Source organism: Tachypleus tridentatus, unplaced genomic scaffold (assembly GCF_004210375.1).
Source record: "Tachypleus tridentatus isolate NWPU-2018 unplaced genomic scaffold, ASM421037v1 Hic_cluster_2, whole genome shotgun sequence".
In the NCBI taxonomy this organism is placed as follows: Eukaryota; Metazoa; Arthropoda; class Merostomata; order Xiphosura; family Limulidae; genus Tachypleus; species Tachypleus tridentatus.
The window spans coordinates 33,847,000-33,867,191 of NW_027467782.1; the positions used below are offsets into that span (position 1 = coordinate 33,847,000).

At 31.5% G+C, this 20,192-nt stretch overlaps 1 long non-coding RNA gene across 1 annotated transcript; it reads right to left on the minus strand.

Annotated features, from left to right (window-relative positions):
* Positions 1-5,915: 5,915 nt before the first annotated feature.
* On the minus strand, positions 5,916-11,953 carry LOC143242135 (uncharacterized). The gene is made up of 4 exons (XR_013022454.1): positions 11,777-11,953; positions 8,891-9,049; positions 7,204-7,282; positions 5,916-6,166 (listed from the first exon to the last, which is right to left on the minus strand). It is a non-coding gene; the product is annotated as an uncharacterized LOC143242135 (long non-coding RNA).
* Positions 11,954-20,192: the final 8,239 nt, after the last annotated feature.

The window sequence follows — 20,192 nt, forward strand, 5'->3', positions numbered from 1 at the left end:
CATGTTTTTCCAAAAACGAGGATGTTATCAGGCAGCATAACATGATCATGTCACTAATGTCAGAGGGCGAGCTGCTAGAAGTGATGCCATCACCACAAGTGTCAACATTGATCTTTTCATATTATAACACTAGATTTATAGTTTTCGCTTTTACACTCACTTTAAAAGTATCTTCTGATTGAAAACAACAACACACTATGATTTTTGTAAATGTAGTTTTACTCTATTGTAAAATAAGACTTCAGATATATGGCATATTTTACATTTTAAATATGTTATGTTTTTTACTTATGTAAAACTCCACTATGTTTTATGCAGGTATATGTTAATATGTGTTACTTAAACAATGACTCAATGGCTTTCACTTCTATATTTCTGTGGACTTATAATGCTAGAAAATAAGTTTAGGTAAGCGTGATGGGCAGCCACAGATAGCCCATTGTGTATTTGTGTAGCTAACTTTAAACAAAAATAAACAAACAGTTCTACATTTAATTTGCATGGCATAGTTTTGCATTTATAACGTTTCATAGGTATAACACTTATCGATAACAAATCAGCTTACATTTCTGTAATTAATATATTGTATAACATATATTTGTAATAAACACAAAAATAAATCCAAACAAAAATCCAAGACGCCGCACCAATCAAAAGGATCCCCAGGATACAGGCTATAATGTGATATGTAAACTGTACTCTAGATTTTGAAGGTGATTGATGACGTAGAACCTACATTGTGGTTGGAAACACTGACTGATGACGTAGAAACCACATTGTGGTTGAAAACACTGACTGATGACGTAGAAACCACACTGTGGTTGGAAACACTGACTGTCAGTTTTAACCTCCACTTGCCAGTCTCACATGAAGAAATTCAAGAGCAATAAAATAATCAAAATCAATTGAAATTAGAAGAGCGAGATGTGGGTGTTTCACATCTCTTTCACCCTTTACTTCCAGCAAACAATTGTGGGAAAGTGACTGCTCTCCAAAGTAAAGAAGAAGAAATCAAAATAATAACATATCACCACTTAGGGGTAAGTAAGATAAACTTACCTCCTGAAATTGGCATTTCAGCCCGAAATATGAAGGTAAGGAACTAATTAGTAGCCTTGCAGACAAGTAATACTAGAGTGAAGGGACCCAACCAGTTATTCAAAATAACTAATATAACTCTGAACCACCATCCACTGTATTGTTTGTTTGTTTTGGATTTCGCACAAAACTACTCGAGTCCTATCTTTGGCAGCCGTCCGTAATTTAGCAGTGTAAGACTAGAGGGAAAGCAGCTAGTCATCACCATCCACCGCCAACTCTTGGGCTACTCTTTTTACCAACGAATAGTGGGATTGACCGTCGAATTATAACGCCTCCACGGCTGAAAGCGGATCGGGTGCGTTCTGATGAATTAACGATTACAATTTCACAAAAATGTGAACGCTAGCTTGACAATGAATGTGTTTTCAAAATCATTAAATTTAAAGCCATTTTAGTATGATCGTCAAATAGTATGAAAAACAGCCTTTGTTAGCGCTCCATAGACACGACATATATTTGAAGTTAAGCTACAGATGATCTGACCACTACGGGTATCGAAATCTAGATTATAACGTTGTAAGTCTACAGACATATCGCTGTGCCACTGGGGGACGGGGCTCTATGCACCAAGTAACAAAATTAATAATGTTATCAACAAGTTCTCGGGTGTATAAAAATAATTTTCTAGATCTTACTAAACTATGTATCAGTGGGAATCAGATAAAATATTTGAATGAGCTTCCATTGACACAATGATTATTGGCAATCCAAAAAGTTTGTTTTCTACTTATAAAATCTACAAAATAACTAGTTTCGTCACTGACCTACCATTAAAGTTATTTATTAAAACATATATATATTTATATATTCTGTTCAATGATGTTATAAAGTTACTGAGTAGAGGGCCTAAATTTGTGCGCAAAGCTACACGAAGGCTATCTGCGCCAGCCCTCTTTAATTTAACAATGTAAGACTAGAAGAAAGGTAGCTAATCATTACCACCCGCCACCAACTCTTGAGCTACTGTTTTACCAAAAGTAGTGGGATTGATTGATAGTTTATATCGTCCCCATAGCAGAAGGAGCGAACATATTTGGCGAACTTTACGTTATCAGTAGAGCGACATGATGAACCTGAAATTCTGGTTAGCTTTATAACCTGACCTACATAATATTCGATAACAAAATACTGAACCTAAAACAAAAACTCTTCCGCTTTGTAATCTCTATAAATGAGTTTATAAGTTGTATTCTATGAAATATACTGAACCTAACAAAATGTAAAAAATCAAACAAATAATAACAATAATAGTTATATTATCTGTGGATATAACCAACGTTACTAACCTCATAAGTTTATAATCTTCTGTTAGAGACAACATATTTGTAAAGTTATGAGATTTTGTTGGCTTTTGATCTCAGAAATAGCCTCAGTTTTTCACCGGTAAGTTTGCAGGCTTATAACGCTGAAATTCGGGTTTCGATACCTGTGATTGGCATGATACAGATAGTCTATTGTGTAGTTTTGACCTTAACAACAATCAAATCACACCTCAAAGAAAGTTGGGTTAGTTTCAGTTTATACATGTGGCAAATCATTTCTTGGAGTCTATAACGTCAGTGTCCCATTTCATTTTTATCAATTGCTTTCCTCGCTCACATTTCGTTATGATCATTTGCTAGATTGGAGAGCTGAGGTTCCGTGGCTCACGTTCAGATATCATCAAAATCAAAAACACGCTCCGCACTTTCGAACTTTGGGTGTATTATAAGAGTGACAGTCAGATCCTGCTATACGATCTCAAAGGATTTGTTTGTATGAATTTCACGCAAAGCTATACGAGGGCTATCTGCGAAAACATTCAATAAAATAATTCCATGGTATACAATAATTATATTGATTCGTGAGATGTTCTTTATATTTCTTTGAGTTTATGAATACAATTATAATTATGACCATCATTCTACTGAAGACTCGATCACACGAGTGACAGATTTAGTACAATTTGATACCATGATGTGTAGAGTCACAAGATGCTCACAATCACCCGGAATACTGCTGTAATGCTAGAAAGCTGCCAACAGGGGCTGCGATTGGACGAAGTTTCAGGATTCCCACCTTCCTTCTTGGTGAAATATAAGATCGAATTTGATTTTCTGAGCAGTTCCTCGCGGTCACGAGTCTCGTAACGTTGTTTCTCTTTTCCATCCTTATAAGGTAAGTTATTTTTTAATTTAAAAATACAATGGAATAAAAACCTTAAAGGTTTTATTCAACGTTAAGAAAATTATGGTGTCTACAACTGAGGTACATACGAGAAAATTATTAACCTCTTGTATTTTTAACTTAGTATATATTCTCCTAGGACAGCAAGTATATATATGCATAAAACTATCTTTATACACTTCGTAGTCTGAGAAATACGTCATGTTTCCAATGACTTTACGTGTTTTAAGTTTCAACAACATTATATGTTATATTTTTAACAAACTTGTATATTATATTTTCACAAATACAATATAACAAATTTTTTTTCGATATATGTCTTATGTAAGCAGCATGCATTAGGGTTATTACACAATATGAAGTATTATATATAACTTTAAATGTTACATAAAGATAACATCACTTATCTACAGCATAACTTTGGATGTTACACAAGAGGTGACAACACTTATCTACAACATAACCTTGAATGTTACACAAGAGATGACATCACTCATCTACGACACAACTTTGGGTGTCACATAAGAGATGACATCACTTATCTACAATATAACTTTAAATGTTAAATAAGAGATGACATCACTTTTCTACGACATAACTTTGAATGTTACACAAGAGATGACATCACTTATCTACAACATAACTTTGGATATTACATAAGAGATGACATCACTTATCTACAACATAACTTTAAATGTTAAATAAGAGATGACATCACTTATCTACGACATAACTTTGAATGTTACATAAGAGATGACATCACTTATCTACGACATAACTTTGAATGTTACATAAGAGATGACATCACTTATCTACAACATAGCTTTAATCATTAGCTAACAGGTTGCGTCACCTATCTAACGCAAAGAATTTTTTCAAGTGCCAATCCACTCAAGTGTTCGTCTGTGCTGTAGCCACCGCGAGTTTGGAAGCCTAGTTTATATTGTTAGGATTCCTCAAGTTTACTACTTTGAAATTTGTCCTAGTTTATATTGTTAGGATTCCTCAAGTTTACTACTTTGGAATTTGTCCTAGTTTATATTGTTAGGATTCTTCAAGTTTACTACTTTGAAATTTGTCCTAGTTTATATTGTTAGGATTCCTCAAGTTTACTACTTTGGAATTTGTCCTAGTTTATATTGTTAGGATTCCTCAAGTTTACTACTTTGGAATTTGTCCTAGTTTATATTGTTAGGATTCCTCAAGTTTACTACTTTGAAATTTGTCTTAGTGTATAGCGTTAGTATTCCTCAAGTTTACTACTTTGAAATTTGTATTCATGTATGTAAACGAAACAGAAATGACAAACGTTTCGTGTTTTCTTTTGCAAATAAATTCGTTTTTTTTTTCAGCGGTAGAACGTGATTCTGAATCAATGAAATAATGTTGAAACATGTTTGTTAATCTTACTGAGGTAAGAAGTTATGGACATTTTGAAACACAAGACCTAAAGCTGTATAAACAGCCACACTACGCTCCAAGTGAACAGCTTAATAAGATTTTTATTAGTAATTTTAATAATATTTTACTAAAATTTCACTGTTAATTTGGAAGCTTTAAAATAATCTTTAGAAAGATTGCAAAGATGCGTTCTTTAAGTGTTTTCTAAATTCAATATTAATGAAGGGAGTATATCAAATGTAGTTAAAAAGAATGAAAAGCATCGTTAAACAAAAACTATATTCTTGTCTTTCTATAGATATTTTCAGAAATCTTTGATTTGAGCTTGGTTCTTGCTGACTAAAACTATTTACATTCATATTAAAAGCTCGATAAATTCTCATTGTCAAAAATTATTAGACACAACTCTAACTTAGTAATATTCTTATAATAAAACAGTTGCTGTATACTTCATTACCAGTATCAGTAATATGTCTTTAAACGTTCGGGACTCTTTCAGCAATATTGCTGACACTTGAATATAGCTTATAACCAGAAGAGACTTATCAAAATATCACTTATCAATTATCATATCAAAAGAACCTTCAGTCAAAATCAAAGTATTATTCTTCCACATTTTATATATCCAATATACTTATGTCTGTTATTATAGAACACACCACACAATAACAATGTGAAATTACAGGCTTGAGAATAAAACTGATACATTTATTGACAAAATGTCTAAATACACTGTTATTCTATAAACACTTTAGTTCATAAAATACCAGATCAACTTTCATTAAACTTTTCTACACTATGTTTTTATTACGGTTTCAGATAAAGTCTATATTTTATATCTGTATAACAATACGAGAAAATAAACATTGATACATCATACAAAACATGTTTCAATACACAAATAAACGAATAATGGATTCAAAATAAACTAAAGATGTAAGATTTCACTTTGTCGGCTCAGAAAATTATTTTACGTTTCATATGTTTTATTCAGATGTAATCGAGTATCTTCTACTTCATTGAAACATCATCAAATATATTAATAATAAGAGGTGCAACTGAAGTTAGGTTGGTTTTCAATTCTATACTTTGGATTCTGGCAAAGAAAATCTGTAAGAGTTGTGAGTTTAGAAAGGGTGGATTGAAGTGAAGGAGATTTTGTATCCTGTTCTACAGTTAAGGTATTTGTATTTTTTTTTCAACTTTGAATTTAAATTATTTGAGAAATTTCTTAGTGGGTGTTTTGAAGAAGAGGTGCAATTGAAGTTCGGTTGATTTTTAATTCTATACTTTGGATTCTGGCAAAGAAAATCTGCGAGAGCTGTGAGTTTAGAGAGTGTATATTGAAGTGTAGGAGATTTTGGTTTTGATTCTGCAGATAATGGAAATGTTTTTGAATGATTCTCATCGACATGTTTAAAGAAATGGTTGGCAATTTCAGTTTTCGGCAATCCATCAATCCATCAATTTCCCTTGAAATTATTGGCTTTTTGTTATCCTTATGAAATAAACAAAAATATATTAATAATATATTTGTCTGAAACAAAATCGTTCACGTAAAATAAATAATATCCTTATTTAACGGAAAAACATTCATAATTAAGTAACTCAAATGTATTAATATTGATGTTAAAAATACATTAAACTCATTTCATTTTTAAATATCAGATGTGTGGTTTTTTAACATTTTCCTCTAGCAATATTTAGTGTAAATATTAATCTGTCCTATATATAGATATATAGTGGTTTGTCATTTTAAGAAAATAAAGACATTTCGATCAGTATTGAAATACAGAAAAAGTAATTAATGCCAAATTACTTTCAGCGCTTATGATGATTTATCAATATCAGTTTACGTTCATCTTAACTTCACAGCTAACTCACTTTGTGTACGTGACAACCGAGTAGCAAAACAGTTACAAAACTGGTCCACCAAAACTTGTAATACAGGAAAAACGTAATAGAAACCTTAGCTACTAAGTTATTGTTCATATATCTCAGACTGTAAAAGGAATTCATATTATTTATTTATTATTGAAATATTAAAAATATCTTAAATATCATACGGTGATGAACAACTTCTTAAAAGTCGTTTCTTTTTCATTTCACCTAAAGACTTCGATGTTAAAATCTATAATGTATCAGTGAAAGAATAGAGGGAAGGCACCGAGTTATCACCACCAGCCGTCAACTCTTGGGCTACTCTTTTACAAATAAATAGTGAAAAAGAAATAAAACGAAAATATTAATTGCACATTAAATGAGTTAGCTGGTGAGTTTATATTTCTAACGAATACGGATAATTAACACTTGAATCTACATATTTTCACCCACTGTAAGTACTAGTTAAAATTCGAGTTTAATTTCATAGTTGTAAAACTCCACACCTTCCTTATTCGTAAGCCTATTACATGTTAGAAATATATAATCTGTATAAAACTCATTACCTATAAACTTGAGTGAATTCGATCCCATTGGATGCCTCTGTACCACCTAACAATAAACAAATTAAACCAACAAAAATATTATGCTTACCATAATAAAAGTATTAGAAGTGGTATTCCCACCGTGGCAAAAACAAGTGGAGGCGTAAATAACTTTTCTATGAGGGATGCTGAAATTAAAACAATATTATCATTGTTTAACATTGATATCGTTTATTAATAAATGTTTTCAAGTCGCACCAGTTGGGTAATATTTAACCTGCGAAAATATTTAATTTCAACTCATTAACAATTTCAATACCTATAACTAAAGGAAACCAACGGGAATGAAGCACCGAAACCATTTGTTAAAACCTAGTCGTAACTTAAATTACAGAAGATGTTTTTATTAAGTCAGATATATAGCATTTTTTTTTAAATAAATGTGTCGAAAAGACATCCTTTATATAGAGATCATTGTACAAACATTTATATAAATACTTATTTATGGAGTTTTAATAAATTTTTTGTCCTAAATCATAGACGTACGAAGAGTGTTTCAGAGGGTGGCTGTACAATTTTTGTTCCATTGAGTTTATATTTTCTGCTTCAGTTTTGTCTGAATTAAAATGAAAAATCTGTCCAATTAACTGTAGGTATTACAAGCTAGAGGGGCTGTTCCGATCGTACTCAATTTCATTACCATTATTAGTAGCCGCTGATTGTGTCAGTTTTGACCAGAAACACTTTTCAAATTTTACTCTTCTCTGTATATCGGATTCTAATACCAATTTTAAAACGGCTAAATGAATAAATGTCCATTGTATCGTTACACTGTGGACTTTGAAGATATAGTTTGATTCCCACTGTTTCAATCATTTGCCAAATGAAAACAGTTGCTGATTTGTAAACTTTTAGCCTATAATCCTTTGTTAAGTCAAATTATTGTTTATTACTCTGTAAACAATAGAAATATGTGTCCAGCTTCATCACAATTATGTTGTTTTTCAATTGTTTTTTCTCTTCAGTAATCATAATAAATGATGAAGTTGTCCAGGATAGATTAGAGCCCCCTATACTCCTAACTTATCGAATTCTGAAGTTTTTTCTGATTTATTAGAAAACTGAGCCCCCTTTTAAAACATTGTCCTCACTTCTACGTAGTTACCAACCATGACACAAGAATATTTTTATTTCGGAATTTTTTTGTAATCATTCGGATATAAGATGCTGAGCATGTGGCCTAATATGCCATAACTTGCAAATACAACAATACGCTACTGTATTTTATATTCTGTATTGTGAGAACGTATAATTCAGATCGTTAGAAAAAGAAACGTATTTAAAAAAAAAAAACATGAAAGTCGGAGAAAATTAGGAACAAACAGTGATAATAAAAATAACTTAAGTTACATTAAAACTAACAAAAAAGAGAAAATAAAATCTTAAAAGGTAACTGATATAGAACATCGAAACAAAAACCAGTCAAACCTCTGTTTCAAACAAAAATCTAATAAAATCAGGAGTACCAAAGAATAAAATCACAACAAAATAATTTGTTTGAATAGTAGAAACAGGTTACTTGTCTGAACTTGGTATTAAGTTCATAACGTAAGTTGGTTTATTCACAATATAAGAAGTGGATAATATTAAACTACATAAATAACATGACTTGTTAATGATACTGACTAGAATATCTAAAGTTATTTGAAAGTTAAGCATTTGCAGCAATAGAATTTCTAAATATACCTGAAACAAAGTGGTTCTTAGTGCGGTTATAAGTATGTAATAAAACTTACGTTTACATGCATCTCGTGAAGAGGGTCCGGGGTTCGTAAATCGTCTTCCAGGACAAGCCGAACATTTGTATGATCCAAAATAATCACTGTAATGATCCTTGGGACACGGGACACATTCTTCCTGTTTTTTGCTTCTGAACTGTCCAGGAGGGCAGGGAACTTAATGAAAGGAATAATTTTTTAACGTATGTATTTAACCATATCCTAAACACCACGAATTTGACAAAAACAAGGGAATTAAATCATGTAACAGAACCAACACAAGCTCGTTAAACATTTATTTTTATAAATAAATATGTTATAGTATTTATAAGTTTTCTGTAAAAGCTGTTTGTTAATATATTTTCCAAAAGAATCGTCAGATACATCGAACGTACAGAAAAAAATTAGTGAAGATCAATTTAAAATAGTGTTTAGGTGTATATATATGAAAAATATATTTTTATGTATTGCAGATCGATGTATTATTGTTACCTTAAAAAATACACAAAAATAAATTAAAAATTCTGATTTCGCATCTCAAACGATATTCTACAGTTTTCATAACAATGAAAACACTTTCCAAGATTTTTCATATAAAAGGTTTATTTGTGTTTTAAATTCACTCTGTGTGAAATTATGAAACATTTAATATGGTTTAATATTTACTAATTAATAAAATAGTTTACATAACTTAGTTTGTGTCCAACAATTTGTTGATTGGTTTGAGACCTGATGTCTTCTTTTCAGTAAATTACATTACCCCTGTAGTCACCCTTATCGAAAGCTTGAACGTTTATAATTGTAAGGTGTTTGTATATTTTCAACTTCGGTTTTACTTTATATGATAATTTTCTTTGTGGCTCTTTTGAAGAAGAGGTGCAATTGAAGTTCAGTTGATGTTTAATTCTATACTCTGAATTCTGGCAAAGAAAATCTGCGAGAGCTGTGAGTTTAGAGAGTGTATATTGAAGTGTAGGAGGTTTTGTTTTGATTCTGCAGGTAATGGAAATGTTTTTGAATGATTCTCATCGACAGGTTTAAAGAGTTGGTTGGTAATTTCAGTTTTCGGCAATCCATCAATTTCACTTTTTGTAAGATCACTTGAAATCATTGGGGTTTTGTTATCCTTGTGAAATAAACACAAAAATATGTTAATAATATATTTGTCTGAAACAAAATCGGTCATAAAATAAATAATATCCTTATTTAACAGAAAAAACATTCGTAATTAAGTAACTCAAATGTATCAATATTGATGTTAAAAATACATTAAACTCGTTTCATTTTTAAATATCAGATGTGTGGTTTTTAATATTTTCCTCTAGCAATATTTAGTGTAAATATTAATCTGTCCTATATATAGATATATAGTGGTTTGTCATTTTAAGAAAATAAAGACATTTCGATCAGTATTGAAATACAGAAAAAAGTAATTAATGCCAAATTACTTTCAGCGCTTATGATGATTTATCAATATCAGTTTACGTTCATCTTAACTTCACAGCTAACTTCACTTTGTGTATGTGACAACCGAGTAGCAAAACAGTTAAAAACTGGCCCACCCAAACTTGTAATGCAGGAAGGACGTAATAGAAACTTTAGCTACTAAGTTAATGTTCCTATATCTGAGACTGTAAAACGAATTTATATTATTTATTTATTACTGAAATATTAAAAATATCTTAAATATCATACGGTGATGAACAACTTCTTAAAGTCGTTTGTTTTTTTATTCCACTTAAAAAACTTCGATGTTAAAATTCTATAATGTAGCAGTGAAAGAATAGAGGGAAGGCACCTAGTTATTACCACCAGCCGTCAACTCTTGGGCTACTCTTTTATAAACAAATAATGGATTTGACCGTAACATTTTAACATCCCGATAACTAGAAGGAGACGGGGATTCAAGTCCCTGCCTCTCACATTGCGAGTCGAGTACCTTAATCATCTGGCCATGTCAGGCCTACCTTGAGGTCGTAAAGTCAAACTTCAACCTAATTTAATAATAAAATGTAATAAAACAATCTTGAATATCACAAAAAAATACGTTGATGAACTAATTCCTTAAAGTCAAAGAGTCAAACTTGAAGCAAATTTGAATCTCATTCAGAACAATGATTTGTCATTCCATAAGAGTGGTCTTGAGTCTGTATATTCAAATTAGAATATAAATTAAATATTTATTAAAGTGTGAGAACAATACTTATAAAGTACGTCTTTTCCGGGATTCAGTCCGTTGGCAATGTGTATTTTGTATCAGTAGATTTAGTATTTGATATGGTACATTTTTAGATTATTGTTTTAGTCAATTTGATATAATCACTTGTCAAATGTGCCTTAGCAGCTAGAATGGGCGCACAGTTCTAAATCCATTACTGCGAATTTACTCTCTAGATTTTCTGTCTATGAGTGTGTTATAAGGGTGACGATGAAGTCCCATAATTCGATATTAGTAGTTCAAGTATGTGTGACGGCTGGTGTGTTGGCTAGCTGCTTTCAATCTAACGACGAGTGATAGAGATAACTTTTGTATCGGTTTTATTGTTTTTTGTTGTTGTTGAATTTTGTACAAGCCTAGGGTTATCTTCGTTATCCGTCCCTAATTTTAAGTGACAGACAAGACATGTGCTACTATTTATTAATGAACAGTGAAACTGATCGTCACAGTATAATGGCTATAAGGCTGTAATGACAGTCATGTTCGATGACGAGATTCGATCTCGCCACTGTATATTTCAAGTTTTTTCTCCAGTACCTCAGTGTCCAATCTGAAGGCTTATAATACTAAAAACCGGATTTCGTTTGGATGGGCTTATGCTTCACACTAACAAAAAGCAACTTACAGTTTTGTATTCATTGTATAATTACATAATAAGATCTTGAACAAAATTTCTTAACACTCACGTCACAAATCTCTGATAAATTTGTCGTTGTAGAACTTCTTGTAGATTTTTCTGCATCTTCCACACGTTCTACACTAGAATCTATAATTGGTGAATATTTTACAAAGTTGAAGTTTCTGTCTTTTCCTGAATTCCTGTCTTGGCAACGCAGTAATACTTTGAGACTCTCTCGTTTACGAATTATAATACTGAAAAAATGAACAGTTTAATTTTGATAAACATGTCTGTAGCTATGATTATCAATACACTTGTATCAAAACTAACATGAGCTAACCAATAAGTAGCAGCAATCTTAATATAATTTGTACAACTTTAACGTCATTACAATATTTCAATAGAATATTAGTACACTGGCAATTGACACGTTTCATAATAAGATTCTTAATTGCTTTAATCAACGTCGCAGAGTTCTGTTCTTAGAGAACAATTTTAAATCATATTCTAAATTAGGGAAAGAAATTAAAATGAAAATATTAATTGTATATTAAACGAATTAGGTGGTGATTAAATATTTCTGACGAATACTGATAATAAGCAGTTAAATCGAAATTGTTTCACCCACTGTAAGTTCTAGTTAAAAATACGAGTTTAATTTCATAGTTGTAAAACTCCACACCTTCCTTATTCGTAAGCCTATTACATGTTAGAAATATTTAATCAGTATAAAACTCATAAGTGCCATTTAAAATTTACTTTATAAGATATCAATTTCAAAATATTTATAACAAACCATACAGATATTGAAATATATCCAAAATGTTACCCTGCCCAACCAATTAGCTATAAACTTGAGGGAATTCGATCCCATTGGATGCTTCTGTACCACCTAAAATAAACAAATTAAACCAACAAAATGTTATGCTTACCATAATAAAAGTATTAGAAGTGGTATTCCCACCGTGGCAAAAACAAGTGGAGGCGTAAATAACTTTTCTATGAGGGATGCTGAAATTAAAACAATATTATCATTGTTTAACATTGATATCGTTTATTAATAAATGTTTTCAAGTCGCACCAGTTGGGTAATATTTAACCTGCGAAAAATATTTAATTTCAACTCATTAACAATTTCAATACCTATAACTAAAGGAAACCAACGGGAATGAAGCACCGAAACCATTTGTTAAAACCTAGTCGTAACTTAAATTACAGAAGATGTTTTTATTAAGTCAGATATATAGCATTTTTTTTTAAATAAATGTGTCGAAAAGACATCCTTTATATAGAGATCATTGTACAAACATTTATATAAATACTTATTTATGGAGTTTTAATAAATTTTTTGTCCTAAATCATAGACGTACGAAGAGTGTTTCAGAGGGTGGCTGTACAATTTTGTTCCATTGAGTTTATATTTTCTGCTTCAGTTTTGTCTGAATTAAAATGAAAAATCTGTCCAATTAACTGTAGGTATTACAAGCTAGAGGGGCTGTTCCGATCGTACTCAATTTCATTACCATTATTAGTAGCCGCTGATTGTGTCAGTTTTGACCAGAAACACTTTTCAAATTTTACTCTTCTCTGTATATCGGATTCTAATACCAATTTTAAAACGGCTAAATGAATAAATGTCCATTGTATCGTTACACTGTGGACTTTGAAGATATAGTTTGATTCCCACTGTTTCAATCATTTGCCAAATGAAAACAGTTGCTGATTTGTAAACTTTTAGCCTATAATCCTTTGTTAAGTCAAATTATTGTTTATTACTCTGTAAACAATAGAAATATGTGTCCAGCTTCATCACAATTATGTTGTTTTTCAATTGTTTTTTCTCTTCAGTAATCATAATAAATGATGAAGTTGTCCAGGATAGATTAGAGCCCCCTATACTCCTAACTTATCGAATTCTGAAGTTTTTTCTGATTTATTAGAAAACTGAGCCCCCTTTTAAAACATTGTCCTCACTTCTACGTAGTTACCAACCATGACACAAGAATATTTTTATTTCGGAATTTTTTTGTAATCATTCGGATATAAGAAGCTGAGCATGTGGCCTAATATGCCATAACTTGCAAATACAACAATACGCTACTGTATTTTATATTCTGTATTGTGAGAACGTATAATTCAGATCGTTAGAAAAACAAACGTATTTAAAAAAAAAAAACATGAAAGTCGGAGAAAATTAGGAACAAACAGTGATAATAAAAATAACTTAAGTTACATTAAAACTAACAAAAAAGAAAAATAAAATCTTAAAAGGTAACTGATATAGAACATCGAAACAAAAACCAGTCAAACCTCTGTTTCAAACAAAAATCTAATAAAATCAGGAGTACCAAAGAATAAAATCTCAACAAAATAATTTGTTTGAATAGTAGAAACAGGTCACTTGTCTGAACTTGGTATTAAGTTCATAACGTAAGTTGGTTTATTCACAATATAAGAAGTGGATAATATTAAACTACATAAATAACATGACTTGTTAATGATACTGACTAGAATATCTAAAGTTATTTGAAAGTTAAGCATTTGCAGCAATAGAATTTCTAAATATACCTGAGACAAAGTGGTTCTTAGTGCGGTTATAAGTATGTAATAAAACTTACGTTTACATGCATCCCGTGAAGAGGCTCCGGGTTTGTAAATTGTTTTTCAGGACAAGCCGAACATTTGTATGATCCAAAATAATCACTATAATGATCCTTGGGACACGGGACACATTCTTCCTGTTTTTTGCTTCTGAACTGTCCAGGAGGGCAGGGAACTTAATGAAAGGAATAATTTTTAACGTATCTATTTAACCATATCCTAAACACCACGAATTTGACAAAAACAAGGGAATTAAATCACGTAAGAGAACCAACACAAGCTCGTTAAACATTTGTTTTTATAAATAAATATGTTATAGTATTTATAAGTTTTCTGTAAGAGCTGCTTTGTTAATACATTTTCCAAAAGAATCGTCAGATACATCGAACGTACAGAAAAAAATTAGTGAAGATCAATTTAAAATAGTGTTTAGGTGTATATATATGAAAAATATATTTTTATGTATTGCAGATCGATGTATTCTTGGTACCTTAAAATACACAAAAATAAATTAAAAATTCTGATTTTGTATCTTAATCGATATTCTACAGTTTCCATAATAATGAAAACGCTTTCCAAGATTTTTCTTACAAAACGTTAAAATGTATTTTAACTTCACTCTGTGTTAAATTACGAAACATTTAGTATGGTTTAATATTTACTAATTAATAAAATAGTTTCCATAACTTAGTCTGTTTATTTGGAATTAAGCACAAAGCTCCACATTAGGCTATCAGTGATCTGATCTCAACGGGTATCGAAACCCGATTTCTAGCGGTGTGAGTCTTCTGACAAACCGCAGTACCACTGGTGGTTATTTTCATAAAGTAACCTCTTTTTCACAATAATACCACAATTTAAATATTTGAAAAATGTTTCTTATGTGGGATATTTTCCGCAATACATTTATTAATGTTTTTGTTAACATTTTGTGGGCATTTGTTGTGTTTTTGTAAACTTATTCTGAAGCATGATGCAACGAATAGTTGAAAACAAATGAACCTGGAGCCATTTGAATAGTAGACCGCAACGCTATCCACTAGGAAACCTTGCTATTTTCATAACGTATAGTAAGTTGTAGGTCTTATAGAAATTTTACCTAACTGGTAATCTTTTATGTGATAATGTAATTAGCACAGGTATTTTTGTAGTGTGATATTTCGTTTTAACTGAAAGTCACAAAACGTTTATCACATATATTGTTTACTTCGCATATTATTTTGCGTCTCTGTGTAAAAGAAATTAAAATTCAAGCGATTTTTCATCATCCTGTCGTGAAAAATATACTTGAAGAAATATACTAACAAAAACACTTTACAAGGTTTCAATAAAACATTTGAGTTGTGATGAATCCAAATGTACTTCATGTTTTATCTTTAAATTAATGAAAACACATGAGTCGACGAAACAGAATTTTTCCAGAAAAAAAAAAAAAAAAGTATATCATTATTCACAACTTACAGCAATCACTTTTCCCTAACATGTATCCATATGGACAAATGATGTTGTTATCTGGTGGCGAATAAACTGAAATTAAAAATTAAATAAAACTGTTAAAATTTGCCAAGTTAACCATTTTACTGACATAAGTTAAACAATCTTTTTTTGTATGTTTTAACACGAAGTTTTAATGACGATATGTGAAATTGTCTAGTGAAATTTTTTTGTTTATAAACGATTTATAATTTTTTGTAAATTTATAAGTGTAAACCATCAGTTAGTTAAACATCTTAATTTGGAATGTTTATATCACATCAACATTCAGTAACACAGATGACTCTTATGTCGGCATGATACTCACAGGCAACATATCTGATGAGTTTGACATTTTAAAGTCAAGATAATGCATAAAACTAGAAACTATGTCTAGAGAGTTATGGGAAAATGCTCTAATAGAAAGATTGTGGATCTTTAACATCATTGAAAGTCACTGAAGTAGCTTCGAGCTTTCCATACAAAAAGACTGTGTCCGCGTATCTTTGGGCAAAGAGAAACAACATTGTTAGCGCTCCTGATCTTCTGTCTATCAAGCTCATTAAGAGTTTGTTAGATCTTAGAACCCAAATACTCACAGGTAGTCTTACCTGTTTCCCAAACTCGCCAATTGCTCGGCTCATCAGACAGAGAAGGGTCCCCGATGCTGTGCTTGTCAATATACTTTTGACTTTTCGCATCATTATGGGATCCCCATTTATTGAATTCTCCCGGGGCTTCACAATGATTAAGACCGCCCTTGAAAATACCCACCAAATTAGTTCAGTATTGAGTCTTTTATAAACGAAAGTTGAGCTCCAACGGACACGTCATTGCGTAGAAACTTGTTCCCACATAAGTTTATTGTTCAATAATCTTAATTTTTGTTGATCATAAAGGAGTGCAAAATGTAATAAACTGTCATCTATTCATGATAATTTTCGGGTTATTGTTCTATTACATTTGTATAGTGTTCCCTTTTTTGTCAGTAGTTATACCTCACGATTATTTTGCTTCATGAACACTCAGAAACTAATCGAAACGGTTATTTCTAGTTTGCCAATGAAAACGAAATGTGTCCCTTTTGAAAGCTCTCGGATATAAGGTATCGTATTTTTGATTTAGTAGATTTTTGCGAAGTCCACATGAACCATGAGAATATGAAACTTAGAGAGTAGCTTATAGGGTGCAATAAAAAACACTATTATTATTTTTGAGAAATGAAAATTAAGGAAAATATATTTATGCATACTTGTTTTGGTTTGTTTGTTTTGGAATTTCGCACAAAGCTACTCGAGGGCTATCTGTGCTAGCCGTCCCTAATTTAGCAGTGTAAGACTAGAGGGAAGGCAGCTAGTCATCACCACCCACCGCCAACTCTTGGGCTACTCTTTTACCAACGAATAGTGGGATAGACCGTAACATTATACACCTCCACGGCTGGGAGGGCGAGCATGTTTAGCGCGACGCGGGCGCGAACCCGCGACCCTCGGATTAGAAGTCGCACGCCTTACGCATTTATGCATACAATACAATAAACTAGAATTGTAATGCTACATATTCATCAAACACAATTTATAATACACGAATTACAGATGGTTAAATAAAACAATATGAGTTGGAACGGTGTTTGTTGAATATTTTGATTCGTGTGCGCTTTCGCAGTTAGAAGATTTTTAATGGTAACGTCAATGTCTGTATATCCATCTGTTACGGTAGTAAAGATCTATGTACATCCGAGTGGCCCAAATGGTGTATCTGTGAAGTTAGAACACTAGAAACTGTGTTTCGATACCCGTGGTGGGCAAAGCACACATAGCCCATTGTGTCGCTTTGTGCTTAACTTCAAACAAACAAGCGATCTGTGCGGTATCCGTATATATTCCTAAATTAACTTTCAAACAGCACTTAGTTTGGCCTATGTATGTAACTTTACGGCCACTCACCACACGTGTATTTTTCTATGAGCCTTGAACGTTTTTTGTTGTACAAATATCGCATTAGATTCCACGGTAAATTTAAATTGATGTTAACTCTAAATCCCCGTTAATTAGAATACTATGTTAGCGGAAATTATTTTCTAAGTGAAAGATAAATATTCACATGAAGTTATAAATATTCAGTACAATGATCTACCTTTTAAATAATGGTTCACAACGATTTGTTGTTTGGTTTGTGGCCTGTTGTCTTCATTCCAGTAAATAACATTACAGTTGTAATCACCCATATCGAAAGCTTGAACGTCTTTAATTATAAGGTCGCCTGTATACTTGTCCATTCTGATTTTGTTTCCTACAGATCCAATTGTGCCTGTTCGGCTTGTCCATGTGTAGGTAACAACATCGCTAAATAAATATTTTTGTTTGTAACCAGGTGGGATACATTTAACTTCAATATCTTTTCCTCGACGGATGTATGTGTACTTAGCTTTTACATGTGTGCTTGGTAAAATAGCTCTTCCAAACACCGTAGTTTGGATTTCCGCAAGGAAGATAGCTAAGGCAAATAAAATTCGCAATAATAAAGCCATTATTCAGGAAATTTCTCTGTCTCTTTGATTTGCGTACGCTATGGACTACTTTTCTCTAAAGGTTTATGTTGCTAAGATATGTTAATAATCTAAATAACTGTTGAAATTACACAATATATATTGTTGTTGAAGAACTCTTAGTAACTATATTGTGATTGTCTAAAATAATATTCAGGTAACAATACTTATAAAGTTATATATTAGTATTAAGCCTGTTGTAATGAGTATTGTTTCGCAAAATTGAAAAAAGAAGGGTTCGATTAATAATAATAAATATCAAATTGGCACGTATAAATGAGAACTTTAGATACGTAAACAATAAAGAAATATATCGTCACGATTAATTATTCAATGGACTAATGAATTAATTATGAATATTTATCCTCGTCATTAAAATGTGTAATTTCAATGATGAAAAAATTAACTAAAGACTTGTAGGCCTTATCCCAAACAGTAAATATGAGCTTGGCAATTGGCGAAAGTAATTTAATGCAGATAAAATAGCGAATCGAGTGCTATTGTTGCTGTGTTTCTTAAGAGCAGGGTTCCACAATTGATTCTCTGCGTCCTTTCCATTTTGAGGAATCGAACCTCGGATATCAGTGTTGTTCTGTTCACTGAACATGGTATATAGCGAATCTGATAATAGGTTAGTTCACTATTTCTTTTCTGGGACCGGCATGGTCAGGTGGTTAAGGCACTCGGCTCGTAAACCGAGGGTCGCGACTTTGAATCCTCGTCACACTAAACATGCTCGCCCTTTCAGCTGTGGGGTTGTTATAAAGACGGTCAATTTCACTATTCATTGGTAAAGAGAAGCGTTTTTTCATTATTATCATTCACTGATTTTAGCATCTTACATGTTACTTAATGCATCATTACCTGGTTTGTGTTTACATTATTATTTTGGTCTGAATTACTTAATTTTCAGCCATTTTACAAAAAAAGTGTTCGTGCTATTTCTTGAGTGATCATGCCATAAGATGGACATACTTTTCAAGGAATTTCACATTTCTTGCAAACAGCTTTGGATCTTACTTCAATTTTATTATAATTAATCAATTTTCACCCCTTTTTTGGCTCTTTTAATGAATATATGACATATACTATGAAAAGGGGTCAACTTTTCTACAGTTAATATGGGTAGCTTGTTAATTGATATATTGACTAAACTACTTAAATGTACAAGCTTTTTAGAATGTTCATTGATAAAGTTGTATATCTGTATCCCACAGCTATTACTCATTTCCCAAATAAGAAAATTACTAAAATTAGACAAATTACCATTTTTTCAGTTTATCAAATATGGATAAACTGGTGTATTTCTTATTTGAAACTGTACATACTCAGTGTTACAGCATTGAATAGATTTTTCTCTAAAATGAAAGAAAACATTATCTGACAAATTTCAATCTTTGTAGTTTAACAAATAAACTTGATAATGAATAGAAACTTCCAGTGTACATTATTGCACTTCTGTATTCACATCCTTACAGTAATTCTGAACAAATAGATTCAGAAACAACAAAACAGCTGAAGTGACAATAATTCTTTTAACATAAGAAATGATAAAGTTTGAAGCCTAACTATATTTGTTATTCCCTAATGCTTATTTTTTATTCCCTGACTGATGGGTTTAGATAACAGTTATTGCCTATAAGATACACAACTCTTGAATTTGATGCTTTCATTAATAGGTAGGTGTTTACTAGGACCAAATTCAGTGCTATAATAATAATGGTAACTGATATTATTATAACTGGTACACTTTGCATATTTGTGATAATTAGAGACAAATGGTGTTACTTTTCAAATGTAATGCTATAAGATATTTCCCAAACCTTTGTTTTCATTCACCGAGAGCATATTTGGTGTTAAA